Source organism: Equus quagga, chromosome 7 (assembly GCF_021613505.1).
Source record: "Equus quagga isolate Etosha38 chromosome 7, UCLA_HA_Equagga_1.0, whole genome shotgun sequence".
In the NCBI taxonomy this organism is placed as follows: Eukaryota; Metazoa; Chordata; class Mammalia; order Perissodactyla; family Equidae; genus Equus; species Equus quagga.
Genome location: NC_060273.1, coordinates 53,162,358 through 53,175,704, shown reverse-complemented (window position 1 = coordinate 53,175,704; position 13,347 = coordinate 53,162,358).

The following is a 13,347-nucleotide window of genomic DNA, read 5'->3' as shown; positions in this document are numbered from 1 at the left end:
GGCATTTTTAGCCTCATCTCTGAGCATGGAATGGAAGCTTTCTTTCTTTCTTCCAGACTTATGTTAGCAAGTAGGAGAAATGAGAGAAACAAATGTCCTTCCTAGCGTCTAAAGCCGGGCTGGGCTCTGCCCTCAGACATCCTAACCTGTGACACATCTGTCTGCTGCTGCTCTGAACCCCGGGTGCCCCTGCCTTCCCATCATAGCTCTGGGTCCCCAGGAGACAGATCTTCAGGCAATGACTGAATGCCGGTGCTTTTGGGGTCTGAGCAGTCCTGGGGAGTGAGAAAGGGGGGACGTGATAGGAGGTGATGGAAGGTGGGGTGTTCCTGTGCTGGCCTGAGGAATGGTGCCATGACACAGACTCAGCGTCCTTCTCTGCGGCTGGTGGGTTGGTCCCTGAGTAGTAGTAATAACTATGCTGTCCTGTATGGGAGGGATCCCATGCTGTTGGACCCATGCAGAGCCTCCACTGTGCGGGTGTCGCGGGCCCGCTGAGCAAGCAAGGGACGGCTGAGGAGCAAGGCTGAGCGAGAGGACTGGTCATCCACGTCCCCTGATTCCCGCGAGACTGATCTGTGGTCTTTCTGGTGGGCATTAAAATGTGGATCGGCAGGCTGTGACTCTACTCCTGCTGGACCGTGCATGTCCTCCTTCCCTAGACCCCAGTAATCTATCTTCCAGGATTATTCTTTTCGGTCCTCTGAACCAGCCAAGCCATTCCCTATTACCCAGGAGTGTAAACGTTTGTCTCAGCTCATGTTTCCCTCTTTTATAAGGGCACAGCCCAGTGTACTGCTTGTAGCTCTGAGCGGGGCTGCAACGCAGCCTCAGCCCATCTCCAGCTAGTGCCAACATAGCAGGCCCGCGTCAGTAAACAAGGCTTTCGTCCTTCCTCCTCCATAAGCTGGCCATACGGAACCCCTCCATGAGTCCATAGGTGTGGGATGAAGGAGAGAGATCAGTGAAGCGAAAGGAGGTGCCCTGGGATTCTGGGCACCGATTCACCTGATTTCCTCATATCTTCCAGATTTGCTTGAGCCTGGTCCCAGATGTTCCACTTCCATAATATGATGGATTTCTGCCATGTCCACTCACCTTCTGACTCAGAGACGCTCATGACACCCATGATGGGCATCTCAGGTGGCACTGTCACCTGGTGTCCCCCAGTAAGATGCTCAGCCTCTGCTAGGAGGCCGGTAGCACTCTGGGAGCTATTTTTCAAGCAGAGGGTCAAAGAGAACATTGCTTTGCTTTAGATTCCTACAGGTCTGTGCGGTGATCATCCTGTGGGGCCTCGTTAGAGACTCCACTCGGCGTCCACGTCCACGGCAAACAGCTCCTGTGTCATCAGATCTGCTGGACCCTAGGGCCCCACAGACAGAACCGCTTGACCCACAGCCTGGCCCTGTTACAGAGAACTTTCTTCTCTAGGCCCCACTCAAATTGCATCCTCCAGAGTCACTTGATATAGTGTGAAGCAGTATTCCCAAGTTTTCTTTGTCTAAAATCCAAAAAGGCTCATCAACTTCCACGCCTCTTTTCTAGTGGAAGGAAATGTGAGATGCAACAGCATGTCATGTATATTAAAGGGGCTGTCCCAGAGTGTCCTGACCCCTGGAACCCTAAAAACTGGTGACGTTCACATTGGTGAAATGTGGCAGGCCCTTTCTTCAACAATAGTCTCAACTAAACCAAGACATCTCCTTCCCATTGACTGCACGCCACCATCAGTTCAAGCTTCAAGGAACCATCTCGGGAAATTACTAAAACCAGCTCCAGATATCTTTGCCACAACACTGAATCCTGAGTAAGGAATGACAGCCCAATGCCAGTGAATTCTCCCCTATCCAGCCTGGTTTTCTACAACCACTTAAGCCTCAGCACCCTCAGTTCCACTCCCATGCGTGTTCCTGGTACCTACCAGCCAGGTGCCCAGTCCTTGCTGTGTAAGCTGTAGCTTCCCAAAGCAGGACACGCAGTGTCTCTCTCCGGCTGTGCTGGGACCCCTCCCCGGTGACCGGGCAGAGGCAGTGAGAGGTGGTGGCGGGTCAGTTCTCAGGGGAATGAGCGTCAGCTAGCCGGGCATGTGCTGCAGCGGAATCTCCAAGACAGAGGAGGCTGCTCTCTTCTGAAGAGAGAGAAGGGGCTGCTTCTGCCGGGCAGGAGGTTTTTCAGCTTCGAGGTTCTCAGGCTCAGACACCAAATGGTCCTACATCAGTTAGGATCTGTTCTTTTCCTTCCAGGGCACCGACTACTGCAGACTTGTTGAGCTTTGCATCAGTGTCTTTGAAACTCTGTTACCCTTATAATCAGATTCTGACCCAATTTCAGCACAGTCTGCTCTGCAACTGCGTGAGATAGCGTCTCTCTTGGAACTTCCACAGGGGCTGTGATAGGCAGAATAATGCCCTCCCACCCTTCAGAGATGTCCACATCCTAACCCCAGAAACTGAACATGTCAGGTCACGTGGCAAAGGGAAGGAAGGTAGCAGATGCAATTAAGGTTGCCCATCAGCTGACCTTAAAATAAGGAAGAGCATCCTGGATTATCCAGGGGGCCCCAGTGCAACCACAAGGGTCTTTAAAAGTGGAAAAGGGAGGCAGCAGAAGGGGATGCATTGTGAGCTGAGCTCACTGCTCCTGGCTGGCTTTGAAGAAGGATGAAGGGGCCATGAGCCACGGGATGCAGGAAACCTCTAGTATCTGGAAAAGGCAAAGACGCAGATGCTCCCCTTGAGCCTCCAGACAGGAGCATGGCTCTGCCAACACTGACTTTAGCCAAGCGAGACCCATGTCGACTTCTGATCCACAAAACTAAGATAACACATTTGCGTTGCTTTAAGCCATTAAGCAGTGACAATTTCTTACAGCATTAGTAAACTAATACAGAGGCCCTTTGACTTTGAGAATATTGCTGCCGCTGCCCCAGCCCATCATTTTCTCTTTGGAAGATCTCCAGTGTGGTCAAAGTAGCCAACCTACTCCAGTTTTTGCAATTTCATTATCGTGTAACCAGTTAAGCACCCCAGCTACTTGGTCACCCAGCGCCATGCTCCACCTGCACCTCGTCTCACAGGTGGAAGCATAAGAAATTATGACGTCACTGTGTGCTGTTACCCCCCACCTGCTACCAGCAGTGAGGGCCTATTGCCCTCAGACACATGGCCAATGCAGCTCTGAAATCCCATCGCGAGAGTTTGTTTTCTAAATGTACTCTGTTCCAATTAATGATAACCTGGGTCCCCTAGAATCTCGCTACTCCAGAGTGGTCTGCAGACCAGCATTTTCAGCATCACCTGGGCGCTCGTTAGAAATGCAGGAGCTCGGGCCCCCGACCGCTGAATTGACTCTATGTGTTAACAAGAGCCCCTGGGGATTCGAATGCACGTTAACATTTGAGAAGCGCTGGCCAAGAAAACACAAGCCAGGGATTAAAAGCTGGCACTTTATTTGGGAGGGCAGGTCCAGGCAGCAGAGTGAAGGAAGGGAGAAGTGAGGCGGGAAGGCTGGGGAGCAACTCAAGGAGCTGCGTCGCCGTGTGGGCCGCGGCCTCATGACAAGCTGTAGAGGCGGCTGGCTGCTCGCAGACGGGCCTGCCCGTCCACTCCCACAGCCTTGGACAGGCTCTGTGGAGAACATTGTATCTGTTTCTCACAGTCAAAGTGAGAACTAACTAATCCTCTGCTTCCACACAGATCTCACACCACATCATACAGCATTTTCCTTACATCAGGATCAGCCCGAACTCGGGGAGTGTGGCCGGCCAGCCTGGCGGTGCAGGGTGCGGGTAGGGGTAGTGGTCAGCTTTCCATCCAAATGCCTCACTGGCCCCAGGTGGTGGCCGAGGCAGCCTGGTGGGGCAGGTTTAACCTATTCCCACTGGAAGCCATGGGATCACCCAGCCAGACAAGACCTCACCCCGCTCAGGCTCCTCACTCGTATTCTTCCATTTGAACCCCGTGTTCCGAACATTTGCTGGGCCTAGGAGGCCAGGTGGACTGTCCCCACCACAATTTTTGTTGCTTGGTTGTTTCTGGTTTGTTTTTTGCCAATTGAGGGAGAATTCTGATCTGAAGAACTGGTCTGCAGAAGGACACGGCCCCCAAATTGACGCAGGCTCAGACGGCACCCTTTCTCTCTGCCTTTCACTTGGGAAGCCCCCCAGAAATCCCTGAGGTTATCAATGAGAGAATGTCATTCCAGAAGAATCCATAGTTCCTCGAGAGATGTAATCAGAGCGTGGCCTTGGAAAAAGCACTTGACCTCTCTAAGCCTCAGTTTCCTCGTCTGTGACAAGGGACAATGCCAGATAGCCATTAGGCCAGCTGGAGGATAAGGTCATGGGGCAGTGGTGTTTCCCAGTTCTCCCCGAGTCAGCCGGGCAGGCTCATTAAGTTGAGCACTCTTGACAAGAGTCTCTTTCAGAAGAGGCGAGCCCTTTAGCGGTGACAGCGGACAGCACTGGAAGTGGCACCACTCACCTGCCCTCCCTGTTCTCAGAAGGAGCAAGCTCGGGGTGGGGATCCTCCCTCAGCGTGCGTCTGGCTGGTGGCAGCTATATTATCAGTGACACCCAGACCGCTGCACCAGACCTGTCTGCTCTGGGGCCTGGCCAAGGCGTCTCCCAGGGACCCTCAAAGAGACCTGCTGTGTCTCAGCACTGAGCAAACTGGAAGAACATATCCAGCTCAGAGGACTCACCGTGGACTGCCACGGTGCCCCTGGCCCTCCCACTTCTGCCCCACAGGTCCATGCCCCCAGGGCAATCACTCCAACAGCCACAGAAGTGAGTGAGCAGGTACGATTGTCCGGTGCTGCAGCAGATGCTAGAGACACAACAGCAGCCAAGGGGTTGCTCACTAGCCTCTTTCTTTAAGAGGAAGTGAGGGCTCAAAGATCATTGATTGATTCATGCCCAAGACCCACCCATTAGAGAGGGGCTCCAGACAGCCATTGGCTCAACTGCTTGACTTGGCTTAAAGAGACAACGTTTACTAATGGTAGGAATTAAAACAATCTTGTGAACAGAGCTTATTGACCAGTGCCAAGTTCTGGACGTGGGTCCAGAATAACTCTCGCTCTCCCTTTCCCAAAGGAAAGCTATAACCCAAGAACAGGACAGGTATAGACAAGCAAGAGTTGATTCTTAGCAAACACTCAGGGTGGGTCCTGTGCTGGATGGCTTCAACAGTGAGTTATAAAATATTAATGCGATCTATCGAGAGGTTTATAATAAATAACCCTTATAATCAGAAGAGCTAGTAACCCAAACTCTTATACTAATAAGCACAATTAACCGTATCGTTTTCCTTAGACTCAACTCTTAATGACTCCGATGAGGAAATTCTTAAGGGAGTTGGATCCAGTTCTTTATGACTATTTAGGAAATTGGGGGGGAAGGGAAGTAGATTTTGTGAAAAATCTGTCCCTGTCACAGACCCCAAAGAGTCACACTGATGTTAAAAAGAGTTATTTTTTAAATTTAAAATAGATAATGTAGTTAGTGTTAAATGTTATAAAAAATCCAATGTTAATTAGCAAAAGTTTAAACCAATGAACCCACAGTAACACATGAGGTTCCTGTGAACAGTGGCTGCCTGGCTTTCAAGGCGAAGTGTCCACATTGGCAGGTGAATAGGTGTGGTTTCCCTGGATCTTAGGAACCGCGTTCAAGGAAGGTCACATGAAAACCCACCCAGCTGGGCTCTGAGTACTCACACTTGACCATGAGGAGGTGCACAGAGATGAGAGTGGACGATCACCGGGCCAGGCAGAGGCATGAGCTCATTTCTGACTCACGGGGACCCACGGGATAGTGACCACTGCAGCCCCAGTTTCCACAAGACAAACCAAAGAAAAGAGCTCCTCCCACAGTCTGTTCTCTCTCCCTCACAAATGCGCTAAGAGCTAAGGGTCCAAAGCCCTCAAGGAAACACCATCCCCGCCCTCAAAGGTCCCAGTCAGGCAATAAACTGGTCATCACAGCAAAGCGTGACCCGTGGTGGGTTCCAGGTGTGGAGGGACCCAGCGGGAGGAGGAAGCAGTGGTGGAAACCAGGAGGAAGGCTGCCTGGGGGAGGTGGCATTGAGCTGGCAATGAAAGGTAAGTCAGAGTTCTCCAGGTGGAGAGGAGGGAGGAGGCATTCCAGAGGAAGTGGACAGGCTGGGACCTGAGCAAGCATGAGAAGCTCACATGGCCACAACCCGAGAAGGGGCATAGAGAGTGGACACGAATGGGACAGGAGAGGTTGGCTGTGTCCAGCTGTGTCCTGGGTCTTGAATGACATGCTGAGGAGCTGGTACTTTGAGAAGCAACATGCATGAGACCTACTATGTGCCAGGCACTGTTCTTAGCAATTTACACTTAATAACATTTGAAACTTCACGACCACCCTCTGAAATATAGACTATTATTAGTCCCAGTTTACAGTGAGGAAACAGGCCCAGAGACGCACAGGCACTTGTCCCAGGTCACACAGCTTGGAAGTGGTAGAACAGGGACTTTATGCTTTGGGCTCCAAGGAACAGGCAGTTGAGTGGCATGTTTCCACAAGATAACTTTGGAGACACAGCCTAGATCCCCAGATCACTTGCTGTCTAAGCTAAGTGTGCAGTGGAGCGCCTAGGGAGCTCATTAAGAACATCTGTGTGCAGGCCCCACGTGGGCCTCACAAGTCAGACTCTCTGAGGCCTGGACCAAGGAGAGCAGGTTTTAATAAGCTCCACAGGTGGAACCTGCTCAGCGGGTCCTTCAAAACCACACAGCTTTGCCTCCTATTTGCTAGATGAGGAAACTGAGGCTCAGAGGGGCCATCATGGCCCACCAAAGTCCCAGAGAAATATAAGGAATAAGTACCCAAGCCCAGCCTAGAGCCACTGCCCCCAGCCAACCAGTGTTCTCCCCCCAGAGATGGAGGAGGGGAGGGGAAAGGAGGGGAAGGGGGAGAGAGGGGAACGCCTTGTCCCGCAGACGGTGTTTCCCTAGGTGCAGGACAAAGGCTGCTGGTGGTATGGTGGGTGGACCGGGTCACAGCTTCACACAACATGGAATCCAATTGTATTCGTTTTCTATTGTCGCTATAACAAATGATCACGAAGTTAGCGACTTGAAACAAAATAAACGTATTCTCTTCCTGTTCTTGAGGTCAGAACTCTGAAATAAGTCTCACAGGTGAAAATCAAAGTCTTACTCGTGTCAGCAGGGCTGGTTCCTTCAGAAGATTCCAGGGGACAAGCTATTTCCTTGCCTCTTCCAACTTCTAAAGGCTGAAGGCCTTCAGCACGCCTTGGCTCGCGCCTGCATGGCTCCAACCCCTGCTTCTGCAGTCACGCCTCTTCTTCTGTTATTTGCTCTCCCTCTGTCTCTCTCTGGTAAGGACGATTCTGATTACTCTGGACCCAGCTGGATAAAGCAGGATAATCGCTCCATCTGGTCTTCAACCTAATCACTTCTGCCAAGTGCCTCTTATCTTGGAAGACGACAAATTCACAGCTTCCAGGGGCTTGGACGTCGACATCTTGGAGGTGGGGTCGTGATTCTGCCTACTACTCTCATGATGAGAGAAATCCCTCCCTTTTCAATCCTCTTCAGATCCCTCTCCTTCCCCCAGGAGAAGGTCCTTGGCCAGTGTGTTTCATCAGCGCTCTGACACTCGCTGATCTCACAGTGTAGCAGAGTGAGCAAGCTCAGGCCTGCACTGCCTCAGGTTACCCACCTGGCAAGTGGGGATAATTATAGTACATCTGGGATGGGGACTGACTGAGATACACAGGGGAGGAGTTCAGGCTGTGCCCAGCACAGGGTGGGCTCTAAATAAATGCTCATTCTTTTTATTTTATTTATGGCAAGTGATACTGATTACTGATGATCTGTCTCCAGATAGCACATGAAATTTATTTTCTAAATAAATTCATTAAGTAAAAATAAGAGCATGAGAGCCAACTAAAAAATTATAAGTCAGTCAAACTACAGGCACCACACAAGGATGGCAAATCCCGAGGGGTGTGACCTCAACACTGTGACATGACGGCACCCCAGCCCAGAGTGCTACAGTGGAGACCTGGGTGGGTCCTTGCTGAACCGGTGAAGGAACGAATTATCACCGAGCGTCACTTCAGAGGCATGACCTACCTTGTCCCATTCAGTCCTTGCCACAGGCCTCTGAGGGAGGGAACCCCGATAATCCTCATTTTTCAGACAGAGGCTCTGAGATTCAATGTCAAGGCCCTCAGAAAACAGAACCGGAGGAGCTGCATTAGAATCCGGGCCCCTCCGGCCACCCCTTGGCTGCCTTCTAAGACATATTGCCCCATTGCCAACCCAGTTCCCACTATTTACATCGCAGTGGAGCTAAGATGTTTTTCTCTTGGGGTGCGTTTCCTCCTTGAAGCTGCTGTTGGTCCAGGGAATCTGTCCTTTTGTTAAAGGGGCTTGGAAACCCTTGGCCACGGCATGAGATGCCACTCAGGCTCTGTGCTCTGCTGCCTGCTTTTAAAGAGACGGCCACCAGAGGGCGGTATTGGTCTAGGTTTCTCCAGCCTCAAGCTCAACCAGAAGCCAAAAAGCCGCCGAGGGAGCATCAAGGTCAGCTTGAGCCTGGCAGACAGCTGGGCCAGACTTCCCAGAAGCCCACACTCGGGCCAGAGAAGCTAGCTTCATGGCAGCCTCCAAAATACTCTGAGAGACAGTGGGACAGGAAGCCCAGATAACAGCTCATGGACGTCCATGGAGAGCTATTCATGGACAGTAGGGAGAACTGCCGTGTCTCATCCCCATTTCACAGAAAAGGAAACTGTGGCACCGAGAGTTTCAGCTAGATCCCAATAGTCCCAGATCCCTTGATGCCCTGTCCGAGCCTGTGTCCACCATCAGGCTCCCAGAAACCCTGGAAGTCGGAAGCTGTTTGTGCTTTGTGTGTGGAAAGGAGAGGAGCCCAAGAAGCCAAGCCCCTCTCACAGGGGATGGGGGAAGGCAGGTAAGGGCCACGAGTTGTCGGGCCACCAGCCTCTCCCCGACCCTGGGGCCCCTGAGGCCCTCATGAGAGCTCACATTTACTGAGCATGTGCTGCGAGCCTGGCGCTTAGTCCTCAAAGCAACACTCGAGGGGAGATGGGTCCCCCCATTTTACAGATGAGGAAATAGGCCCAGAACAATTGGTTGTTCTCTGAGGTATTAGGGTGCCTACGGAGTAGAGTCAGGATGGAGACCCAGAGCCCCAGCTTTCTGCTCCCTGCACTGTCCTGTGATGCGGGAGCAGCCAAATCGGATGCCACCTGCCTCCTTCGTCTCTGGTTGTTCACCCTCCGCTGCCTGTTTCCTCCCACCATCCTCTACCCCCTGAAAGTCAAGGCCACGGTCTGCGTGGGGGCCTGTGCGCATTCACCCTTTCTGCAGGCCTTGAGACAGCTTGGGCTTCTGGACCCAGCGATGCATACAGCTGACTGCTGGGCACACACTCCAGAAGGGCGGCAGCCTTCCCTCCTTCCCGGGCAGCGCCCCCAAGTGGCAAGGTTTTCCCAAAGCCAGAGCAAATGGGCCTCCTGCCCACAGCCACCTCCCCGCCAGTCCCTGTCCTCTGGTACCCAGTCATTCATCCTCATCATCCTCAGCAGCAGCAGTTTGCCAGATCTTGGGCTCTACACTTGACATATGTCACACCCCTTTTTCCAGCAAAATCCACATGAGACACGTTCTATTTGCAGCTCCATTTAATAGATAAGCAAACTGAGGCCTTGTGAGATTAAGAAACACAGCCAAGATCACACAGCTACCAAATAGCCAGGCAGGGATATGGACCCAGCTCCAGCCAACCCCCGAGCCCATGTTTATCAGGATCCCGGATATCCCCACTTGGGGTTCGGAATGTGTGGTCTTTCTCCTTCGAGGCCTCTCTCTGGACTGTAACGTGCAAACGGCAGCCCCAGCACCACCTAGGCTGGCTCGGCCCCGCATGCCAACTTACTGTCTTTCTCCCTGAAGTCCAGCTGGGCATGTCTTCTCATGTGTGGAGTGCCACTTCTGGGAAATTTCAAAAAACCTGAAATAATTTCGTCTATGAAAGGCCTCTAGTTTATGGACATTTGATTCTTTTCCCAGAAGCCCTGGGACTGGTCAGGTGGGCTTCCAGGATGTCATTCCCAACCCTCGCCTGGGGTGTAGGAACAGACAGTTCCTGTTCCCACCCCAAGAACAGGCCATGCTCATGAAAATCTGCAATGAGGGCCTCTGCGGGTGCTTGGGGCAGCCCCAGCCTGACCCTGTGGCCGGTGCAGGGAGGCATGAGAGGCTGTGATCCCAGCCACAGACTCCCGGGGCCAGAGGCTCCACGTGGGGAGGACTCCCCAGACACGCCAGGCTTTCTCTGTCTCCAGGGGAAGAACCAGGGCCCAGGTGCGACATGGTGGCTCAGGTGAGTATTCCTCAAAAACACCTCTAGGAAGGAGACCCCAGCAAAGGGCAGAAGGGGGGCTGGGAGATGGGGTCCTGACCCAGCTCAGCCATGAACTGCTCATGTGACTCGGGGCCTCACTGACCATCAGCTACAGACGGCAGGTGTGCAGTCAGTGTCTGCACTGAGTCCTCCTCCCTCTGTTCCTTAACTGTCACCCCCGCACAGCGCCCCACCCACAGGCTACTGAGAGGAGACAGTGAACTCTTAAGGTAGCAAACTCAGGGATGGACTGTACATAGCAAGTGTACGTTGACTCTCCCATGTAATAGCGAGCGTTTGTTGAGTGCTTCTCTGCACCGTGTGAAATGCTCACCTTGATTACCTTGATCCCCTTGCTGAATGCTCACAGCAACCATGGGAGCTAAGTAGTGGCGTCAGTCCCATCTTTGCCTGAGAAAACCCAGGCCAAGGAAAGTTACATCACTCATCAAGGTTTGCAGTTATTCAGCAGCAAAGCTGGAATTTGAACCTGGGTCCCCCTGATCTCAGAGCCCATGTCTGCTATTTCTCTCCTCTATGGCTTCTTGCTGGCCTTTTCTATTGAATCCCCAAAGCAAACCACCTGTGTGCTTGCCTTTCTCTAATCATTTAAATCAAAGGACAGAAAAACAACCACAAAAATCAATCTGTTTCTCCAGCCAGGAATAATAATTAACAGTTTGGCATTTATATTTATATATTTCAAATACATGTATGAATATATATATTTTATCCCCCTCAAAATCATGGCATTTTGCAGCCAGTTTCTCCAAATAATATTATTAGAACATAAACATCTTTCCATATCACAAATATTCTAAAATATATTTTTTCATAGCTGCATAATATTTCATCATTTGGATAATGTGTAATTTGTTTAACCAATCCCCTACTGTTGGACATTCAGGTTAGTGACAGTTTGGTGCAGCTATAAATCATGCTGCGTTGGACACCCCCGTAGCTAATTCTTGCTCTTTTTAATTCTGTAGGATGAATCATCAGAAGCGGCATTGCCAGGTTCATTGTGAGGCTTTGGGTTCTATTGGTGGCCTCTAAGTCAGGGCCCCTCAGGAAGCCGGGCCTGGTAGAGAAACTCTAAACAAAAAAAATGTAGCCTCTTTTGCTCTCCTGTTTGGAAAGAACGTGCAAAGTGTGCTTACCCCATGCTCACCTGGGCCCTCAGGCCCTTTCAGAATCACTTCTTTCACTGTTCCATGGTGGGACAGGTGGTTCCTCAGGGCCTGGGAGCAGCCCTCCCACCCATTTACCCAAATTCATCCTCTGGACACTACAATGCTGCCACTGAGAGTCATTCCGTGGCGTCCACGTTCCCATGGGTATCCTGATGCCACTGTGGAGGGGAGCAGAGAGCGAGGAGGGGAGAATCCTCTGAGAAGCATCTTGTCCAGCTGGGACAGTAGGCGACCTCCTTCTTGGGCCTCAAAGACACATGGGGTCTGGAGGAAGTGAGAGGAAGTTGGACGGGGAGGAGGAAGTAGAGGCGAGAGGGTCGGAGGGACAGTGACCAGAGAGACTCGAAGTTGTCTCCAACCTGCTGATCCCAGAGAGAAGTCTCAGGCTGCTACTGAAGCCTGCTCAGGGGACAGCTGCCCATCCCTGGAGAAGGGGACCACCACCCACTCCCAGGACTGAGGGCCTGCCCCTGGGATGACAAGTCATCTCCAACTACAGATGGAAGATGGAGCCCAGGCAGGGGAGGGACTGGCCACAGGGCACAGAGAGCTGGGCCAGGCTGGAGCTCCTGCCTCTGGAGTCTGAGGCAGGGATGGGTGAGGGGAGTGGCCCGTGGAGGAGGTGAGGGCTCTCCTCCCGGCCTCGGCTCCCCGGGGCCTCTGCAAGCTAAAACTCGAAAGGACTTTGATCAGATAAGGAGCTGGGAGCTGCCTTGTCCCTGCAGCCAGAAAGAAACTTGGATGGTGCAAGTTCTCTCTTGTTTTTCCCTGAAGTCCCGTTTACATTCTCTTCCTTCGTCGTTATTTTTACAAGCCTTGCTGCTCTTTGGGAGAACCCATGGGCCTTGTGCACGGCTCCTTCTCTGCCTGGCTGCAGTGCATTTGTGTGCGTGTGTGCGTGTGTGCGTGTGTATGTGTGTGGAGAGAGGCTGTCTGTAACTGGATGCCCTTTTCCTCTCTGCTCTCCTGATTCTCCAGGGCCAGGATCTTTCCTGGAAACTCCAGGTGTGTCTTCCCTTCAAAAGACCAAAAACTGTGGCTTCTGATAAAGTGCCTCGTCCAGTGGAGGTGAGGGGCAGAGAAGGAAGGGTCGGGGTGGGAAAGCAGAGGGAGACGGAGAGGACAGGGAAGAGACACAGAGAAAACGTGAGACAGAGAGAGTGAAAGAAAGGAGAGAAGCAGAGATGGTGAGGAAGCAAGGGCAGGGAGACAGAGGAGCGGAAGGAGCTAGAAACAACTCAGACAGAGACAGAGCAAGGGAGGGAGATGTGGCCAGAGCAGCCCGTAGGAAAGAAACTAGAGGAGAAAGGAGAGAGAGAGGAAATAAGAGGCAAAGAGAAGGGAAAGGAAATGTGAAAGAAAGACAGAGGGAAACAGAAACAGACACAGAGAGGATGGCAGGGCAGAGAGGAGGGGAGAAAAATGGGAGAAGCAGAGAAAGAGGAAAGAGAGACAAAATGAGACAGGAGATGAGAGAGAGGAGCAAGTGAGGAGAGAGAAGGACACAGGAGGAGGGGCGCCCCGTCAGGGTTCATCTCAGCTCTAATGCCCTCTGAGCCTGTCGTCAGCGTCAGGAGGCCCCCTCCCCTTGGTGCAGCGCTGTCCCTGTCGGATGGAGGAGGGAGGGGCGGGCCTGCAGCAGGCGGCCGCCCCTGGGTGGGGCCCGACGGCCAAGCCTGCGGGGTATAAGTGGGCGGCTGGGCCTGCTGAGCACCTGTCAGG